This window comes from Caretta caretta, chromosome 8 (assembly GCF_965140235.1).
Source record: "Caretta caretta isolate rCarCar2 chromosome 8, rCarCar1.hap1, whole genome shotgun sequence".
Lineage (NCBI taxonomy): Eukaryota > Metazoa > Chordata > Testudines > Cheloniidae > Caretta > Caretta caretta.
Genome location: NC_134213.1, coordinates 57,794,255 through 57,801,813, shown reverse-complemented (window position 1 = coordinate 57,801,813; position 7,559 = coordinate 57,794,255).

The following is a 7,559-nucleotide window of genomic DNA, read 5'->3' as shown; positions in this document are numbered from 1 at the left end:
TCAATCCCTAAGGGAAAATCCCTCAGACTGCATGAACTCAGCTCCAGCTTCAGCCTTGCCATGTTAGTCTGTGATTGGGTGGTGGTTTCACTTGTTTCAGCTATCACGAAACAAAGCTGCATTTAACTGCTCCCTCATTTAGCCTTAATTGAAGGTGGTTATCATCCCCACCAGCTTCAACAAGGTTTGTCACTGTCCATAGATCAAAGATACATTCCCTGGTAGCCACCCATCCTCTGGCATAACACACTTTCAAACTGAAATTTCTTTTTTCAGGTTAATTCACAACTTTTCCATCTTTACACCTATGACTGTGATGCAAGGAACTCTTTACCAATATTTCAGATCGTTCATTCCACTGCTGAGGTGTCTTTAAGGTGTCTCCTGGTATAAGCAACCCAGAGTACACACATTTTATTTCCAAGTAAGAAATATAGCAATAAGTATCTTTTTTTTCCTTCTATTGAAACATTTAATTCAATGCTCTTTTTCCATTGTCATTGAAAATGTAATAACTTTAAGTATGAATAAGTGATAACTAATTAAAAGAAAAATCCAAACCTTTTTCTAAAGATAAGAACAACCTCATTAAATTTGCTGCAAAGATTTTACCATTGGGAACAAACTAGAAATAGCTTTCAGAAATAGGAATCAGCAAGTTGGGCCCAGGAGACAATCTACTGTCATTTTGATATAATGTCCTTGTTTATCACAGATATCTGGGAATAAACAGAATGAATGTGCATGGCCTCTGGAACACATGAGGACTGAGTTACCTGAAGAAACAGGTCAATAACAGTACTAAAGTTAAAAAAGTCAAAAACTATATTGAATTGGAAGGACTGTGAAGACTAAAGCATCACTCCTTTAGTTCCTCCATATTAAGTCTTAGCATGCTACAAGGTACTGACCCAGCTTCTTTCAGACAAATGTATTGGTAGAAAAAAATCTCTCTCCTTTTCCATCCATTGGGAAAGCAACAAGATTTTATATTATCTTGAGGGGAACCTCCCTTGCTCGGTAGGCACTTGGGCTTAAATAGTGGCACAGCTTTGAAAGCATAGCACAAAACATTCCGTTGTTGGTTTATCCATCTTGATGTTCAAGGCTCTTCAAATAAAATGCATCTGTCCTGGGAGATGAGAATGTGATATATTGTTCTCCTTCAGCTTTCAGAAAACTCATGATATACACAAGGGACATTTACACGAAGGCCTCTTTCATGATGTAAAGAGGCCTTTGTGTAAACCAGATCTTGGCCTGAGGAATCTAAATCAAAACACAATGTTCAGTTCAGGTTTGCTAGCCTATAAAACCAGAGATTAGCTACAATCCCACACTGAAGAAGGAAAAAAAAAAAAAAAGATCTGAGCAAGAAAATATCTGCCTTTTGAAGGGTTGTTGGTTGATGAAAGAAGCTCCTATACTTATAAAAAATCCAATATAAGGCTTACTTTTTGGCGTGACCAAGGATTACCTGATTCAGCACTATCATCATCTCTTGGGTAACCAGTTTCTTTATTATTTGTACTACAGTAGCACCTAGTGGCCCAAAATAAACAACCATTTTTCTTTGAAAAAAAGGTGTTGCATTGAAATAATTCCCACCTACTCTATTCCCTTCCTCACAGGAGGATAAATCTATCAATATTCAGGTGTTACAGTGATAGAGGCCAAATGAATACTTGGATAGACAGATAGAATATGCCCCCAACCTTAGGACCTTTTTCAGCCAGGAGGGGAAAAGAGGATGATGCCCAAAATGTGTTCCATAGCTTGTGGTACTATGCCTCCAGGAGCTCTCCTTGGAGTGGGTGACTGTGAACATCCCCCAGCATGGGTCTGTGTCTGAATGGTTCAATTCAACCATAGCCTGTTTTCCCCATCAATATTCTGTCCTAATTTATATAAGACTTAATTTTTTCCATGTTCAGTGCTTTGCTTAAAATAGAACGAAAAATAAATGAGACTATGAAAAATGATTGATGGTTCCCTTCACATTTCTAATCTTTGCTAAGGAAAACTCAGCTGAAATTGATGTCCACAAGGATTTATTTTTATTAATCCAGAAGGATTTTGCTTTTTTTACATTAGAAAGAATGCGGTCCCTTGAGTTATGACTGAGCAATGTAGAATATTGAATTTGAGTCTGCTTTTTACAGTTAACAGTCATCTGTCATCATTATATGTTTAAAACATAACTCCACTTTGGTTTTTCCTTCTTTCCATTTACTATCATACATTTTTGTTATTATTCCCCAAAGTTTTGCTTGTGCCATGACTCGTATTATTATTCAAGTTAAATTAGATGGTGAGGAGAAAAATAAATAATTTTCAAAAGGGTGTATAAAGTTCTGATGGTTCTTCCCCCCCGCTGGGCTCAATATTTATGTTGAGGACTATAGCTATTTGGAACAGAATTTTGATTACTTGTTCTTAATGGAAAACACCTCTGGAAGCAATGTTGTCCATTAGGAATATACCAAGATGAAAGCACATATTTATCCAATCTGCTCTGGTGTACACAAACAATGGCCTTCCCCTCATACATAACACGGCTTATTCATTACCACACTTGAACTTACAAAGGGGTCAGCTGATCAGTTCAGTATGCAAAATGCTACAATTTACTACCCATCAAAAACTTCTTCAGTCAGTATAATGAATGCGGCTTAAGCCCTTTGACTTCAATGGGACTACGCACATGGTTAAAGTTAATGTATCTAAATGTTTGTTAGATCAGGGCTGATGCGGTGTCTGTTCTGTGGATAAATACAGGATTTCAGATCTGCAGGACTGTCAGTCCATATCTTTCACAAAAACTAAGACTGTGTAAATATAAAGGTTTTCCAAACATTTAAGCTAGATTTTACCTGCTGCGATTTAAGCCCATTATTTCTTGCTCTGTCCTCATTGTCTCATAAGAATAATGGACCTCTATCCTCCCTAAAGCATCCCTCTATCAATTTGTAGACATTTATGCCTCCCTTCAGTCCTCTCAATCAATACCCTCACCTAGCTGCCATGTTCAGCTTTGCCTATAACTTTCTTTAATGATTCTTTAATTCTTGACAAAAACAGAAAACATGAGGAATCAGGCACTCATTTCCCCCAAAATATCTCCAGAAAGCTCATGTTGCCATTGTTATGTCTATTTTTTTCCTGCTTCTAGCGATTAACTTTGTCTCCTCCAGCTAGAACCAAACTGGAGAACATAAAAATGTCAATGTCTCATCTGTTATGAGATGCAGATGTTGGTGCCTCTGGTTGCTGGAATTTACAGACTGCTTTTTGGTTTTATCATCTTTCACTTTAGCGGCAAAATCAGTTAATCCTGCATGGCAAGTGCTTTTTAGTTTATTTAAAAGGTCTCATCAATCCATCTTCTAAAAAGCAAAAATACTTAACCCTTTCTTTTTCCGCTTCTCCATTCAGTGATTTCATGCAGAGTCAAAAACAGTTATTAAATGAACTAGTGCCACTGATCCCTTAAAATGGAAACCTGGGTTTCCTGTAGCTCTTCCTTACAGGGATGAAATGGAATGAAAGACTCAGCAGTTTTTTAATTGTGCTTACTGTTAGCGTTTGAAAGGTGTTCACTTAGTAAGGAATGTGGCATAAATGCCTTAGATACTGTAGATGATTTGGTAAAATGAAAGGTAGACAGATGAGAAAAATGGCAAATGAAACATCTGCTTATTGCACAGCTGTGATGAAAATGCAAATGAATGTTATGATGTATAGTGAATGAAACAGATAATTTTATGGAACGCATTTTAATACTACTATACAAGTCAATGGCAGTCCTCACCTAGGATACTGTGTTCAGCTGTGATCATCCCATCTCCAAGCAGAAACAGAAAGGGTCAGGCAGTGAAGAGGATCAGAGATAGGGAAAGAATTCCCCATGAGGAGCGATGAGGATGATTAATGGAGGTACAAGTTAAATGAAGAAGAGTGGATGAGATGTATATAAAATTATGAATGCTATAAAGCCAGGGTTCGCTAACTTTTTCATAGTGTGGAGTGCCTTTTAAATAGAAGTGATCTTATGGTCCACTTCCTGGTTGTGCAGACCTCCTTCCCTTCCACACACCACATATCATCCCAGTGATTTCTACTGCAATTGCTTACATGGAAAAGTCATATGAGGGAAATGTTTAGCGAGAGTTTTATCTGTTTGTTGACAAAATGTCATCATTGGAAACCAAGAGAGTCATCAGCATGTGACCAGCCAGCTCTCTGCACCCCACCAGTGGTCCATGGTCTACCTGCTGCACACCAAGTGACCTGGGAAGTTATATTTCTCACATTATAAAACAAGGGAACACAATGAAACTGGAATTCATTAAATTTAAACTGACAAAAGAAAATGTTTTTCTTTAGAACACAACATGGAATAATCCTGTAGAACTCACTGCCACAATATGTCATAGAGACTGAGAGTATAGCAGGATTATAAAAGGGATTCGACAATTATAGGTATAGCTACATCCAGTTGCATAAAAAATACAGGGGACATATAAATCCTCACACTTCAAAATGTGATCTAATAACTAAATAACAGGGTTGGAAGAAATTTTCTCTGTAGTCAGGTATTAGATAAATATCTATTATGGGGAGTATAGCATGTTCTTCTGAAACAGGTGATACTAGCTACTGTTGAAAACAGGTTTCTGGACTACATGGACCACTAATCTAATCTGGCAATTCCTATGTTCCAGTTACTAGCAAATATGAAGAATCTCTGGATTCAGTCATACCCAGTTACATGAATCCCTTTCGTTAATCAGAACACCTTCTTCTTGCTGCAGTATTGTATTGTTATGGAACACACACACAGCCTGCGCTAAAATGACATTTTTGTTGAACTACTGCAGCTCATGTTAACAACTTATATATTCTATGATTAGCATACCCTGGATTGCGAGCTTTTGGGGGCAGGGATAATCTTTTAGCTACATATTGTACAGTGTCTAACAAAATGGGGTTCTAATCCCTGATAAGAGTCTCTAGGCATTACCACAGTGCAATAAATAAATACATAAATACTGTACAGCATATATTTGAAAACAATGCACCCATAAAGCACTGGTCCTGTTCCCATTGAAGTCAGTGCGAGTTTTGCCACTGATTTAAATCAGAGCAGGTGCAGGCTTTTGTTGGGAGGGTAAGCTAAAAAACTGAGTCGCAAGTTCACCTTTCTTTATAAATTTTCAGACCGAATTACTATCACTTATAGAGTCTGGACATATATTTATGCCAGACAATAAACAGATAAGATGGGACAGTTGGGGCCCAAATTACCAAGTTCTGTGGTAGTGGGAAGCCCTCCTCCACTTCACGATGGTCATCTCTGATCCCTGGTCTGGTCCTTCAATTTCATATCTTAAGGTTCTGGACTAGTATTTCTCCAATTTGGGCCCTCATTCACTTGGTTTCTTATACATTTCCACATTACATATTCATTAGCTTTTCTTCAATCAGCATTAAGCTTTGAGTAGTATGTACTACACATGCATAAGTTTAATTTACACAACTTTTAGCTGTTTACTTTATACCTTCTCATTAATTTTGCCTGTTACATTTTAAGGATGCTTTTATTTTATTTTAGTTCAGGATATTCAACTGTTCTCCAACACCTTAAAGAGAACAATCTAGTAGGTAGATTTGCAGATTCTGCTGTACAATATTATTTATATTACTATTAATTTCTGCTTTATGCAAGATTACCAGACTGGATTTTCTCATTTTGTTTAATGTCATGTGCTCTGACCAAGCCAAAATATAAGATCATAGTGAGAATGAGTACAGTAAGTGGATAAACAGGGCAAGCTGGGTTTCATTTATTATTGCTGTCCAAAAGATGGCGCTAGGAAACCAGTGGATATTTTGGGAGGCTTGTAATTCAGTCCTTTACTTCAAGAACTGTGAAACAGACCAGAAGTGTGTTACTAGCAATGAAGTCTATACAGCAAATATCAGATGGATATCCAGTAGTGGGGTAAATCTTTGGTAGACTGGATAACATTGGAAGATTGCATGCTTTTGCTGTTTGCCAAAGCACCTTCTCACCCGCATAGCTGTGCCACCTTTCTGCTTCTCTCCACATTCAATCTTGGGCTACTGGGCCTGAGAACTGCTCTAAACTATACCTGACTACCTATGTTTTCAAAGGAGCTCTTGGTTAGCCAGTAATGTCGCACTGCAATCTGACCATGCTCCCTACATACAAGATGAAGCCAACAGTAATGACTTATACCAGCAACAACTCTCCTATGTGATGGATTCTCCTGAAGAAGGGGACTCCTTAGTTGCTGCTTAGCCAGCTTGGATGGAACAGGGGACCAACAAGTGGGACATGGCTTTATAGTTCCTAATCTTCCTCTTTATTTATTCGGAGTCTACCCAGAGTATCCGAGGCTTTAATAATTTATACCATTTGCCAGGAATTCATTTTATTGATTTATTCAGCACAGACTGTATGTTTCTCCTGGCTTCATTTGACCTCAGCTTCAATTTTATGTTCCCACCTAGATTAACGTTTGAACAGAATACAAAATAAATTCTGTAATAAAAATAATTGTAGACTTTCTGCCCCGCTCAGATTTTCTGATTGACTAGCCAGAGTCATGGTTTAAATTTCTTGGGTCACAAATTAAAGTGAATATGCAGTATCCATATTACAAATGTAAACCACCCTGAATGTAAAGAGTATGAAACCAATTATGTCATCAATTTATGCATCATGTAGTTTAAGGTACTTTTTAATTCTTCCATTTTGATTACTATATTTCTATAATGTGGTACTGCCTTTAGATTTGGTTGTGAGGGTAAAAGGAGAGTTGCATGGGTAATATCACAATGCAGGGGCAAAGGGCGAGTTAATAGTGGAGCAAAGGTTTGAGCAAGCAGTTTATATGTATTTTGGTCTGACTCCTAGGGAAGGAAAACCATGAGTACATGCAAAAAAAAGGTTGTGGGAATTAATTCCCTACAAATATATATTAGGGCTATATTGTGTTTACAGTGGCAGTGGGGGAAAAAAAAGCCCACATCATGTCAGGAATGGACCAGAAATACTGAAAACAGCATATAGAGATAGGACTCAGAAAATCTGGGTTCCATTCCTGACTTTGCCACTGACTGGCTAGGTAGTCTTGAGCAAATCATATCACTTCAGTTGGGGATAATATTTTCCTCTTGTAAGTATTTGGAGATCTACTGATGAGATTATTAATTATTATATAAATCAATGATGCGTCCTCACCAGGAACACTATGTATAGTTTTGGTCACCTCATCTCATGAATGATATAGGAGAAAGAGAAGGCAACAAAGTTGATTAGGATCTTGGAGAGATGAAGACAGATTGAAAAAAGACTGGGACTGTTCATATAGAAATGAGATGAACAGGATAAGCAAACTGACCAGGTCAGAGGAGATAGATTGGTCACTCCTACTGATTCCCTCATAATTCAAGCACAAGGAGATGTCCAATGTATTTCAGAGGCAACAGAAAACAGTAAAACTGATAAAGAATTCCTTTTTCTTTTTTTA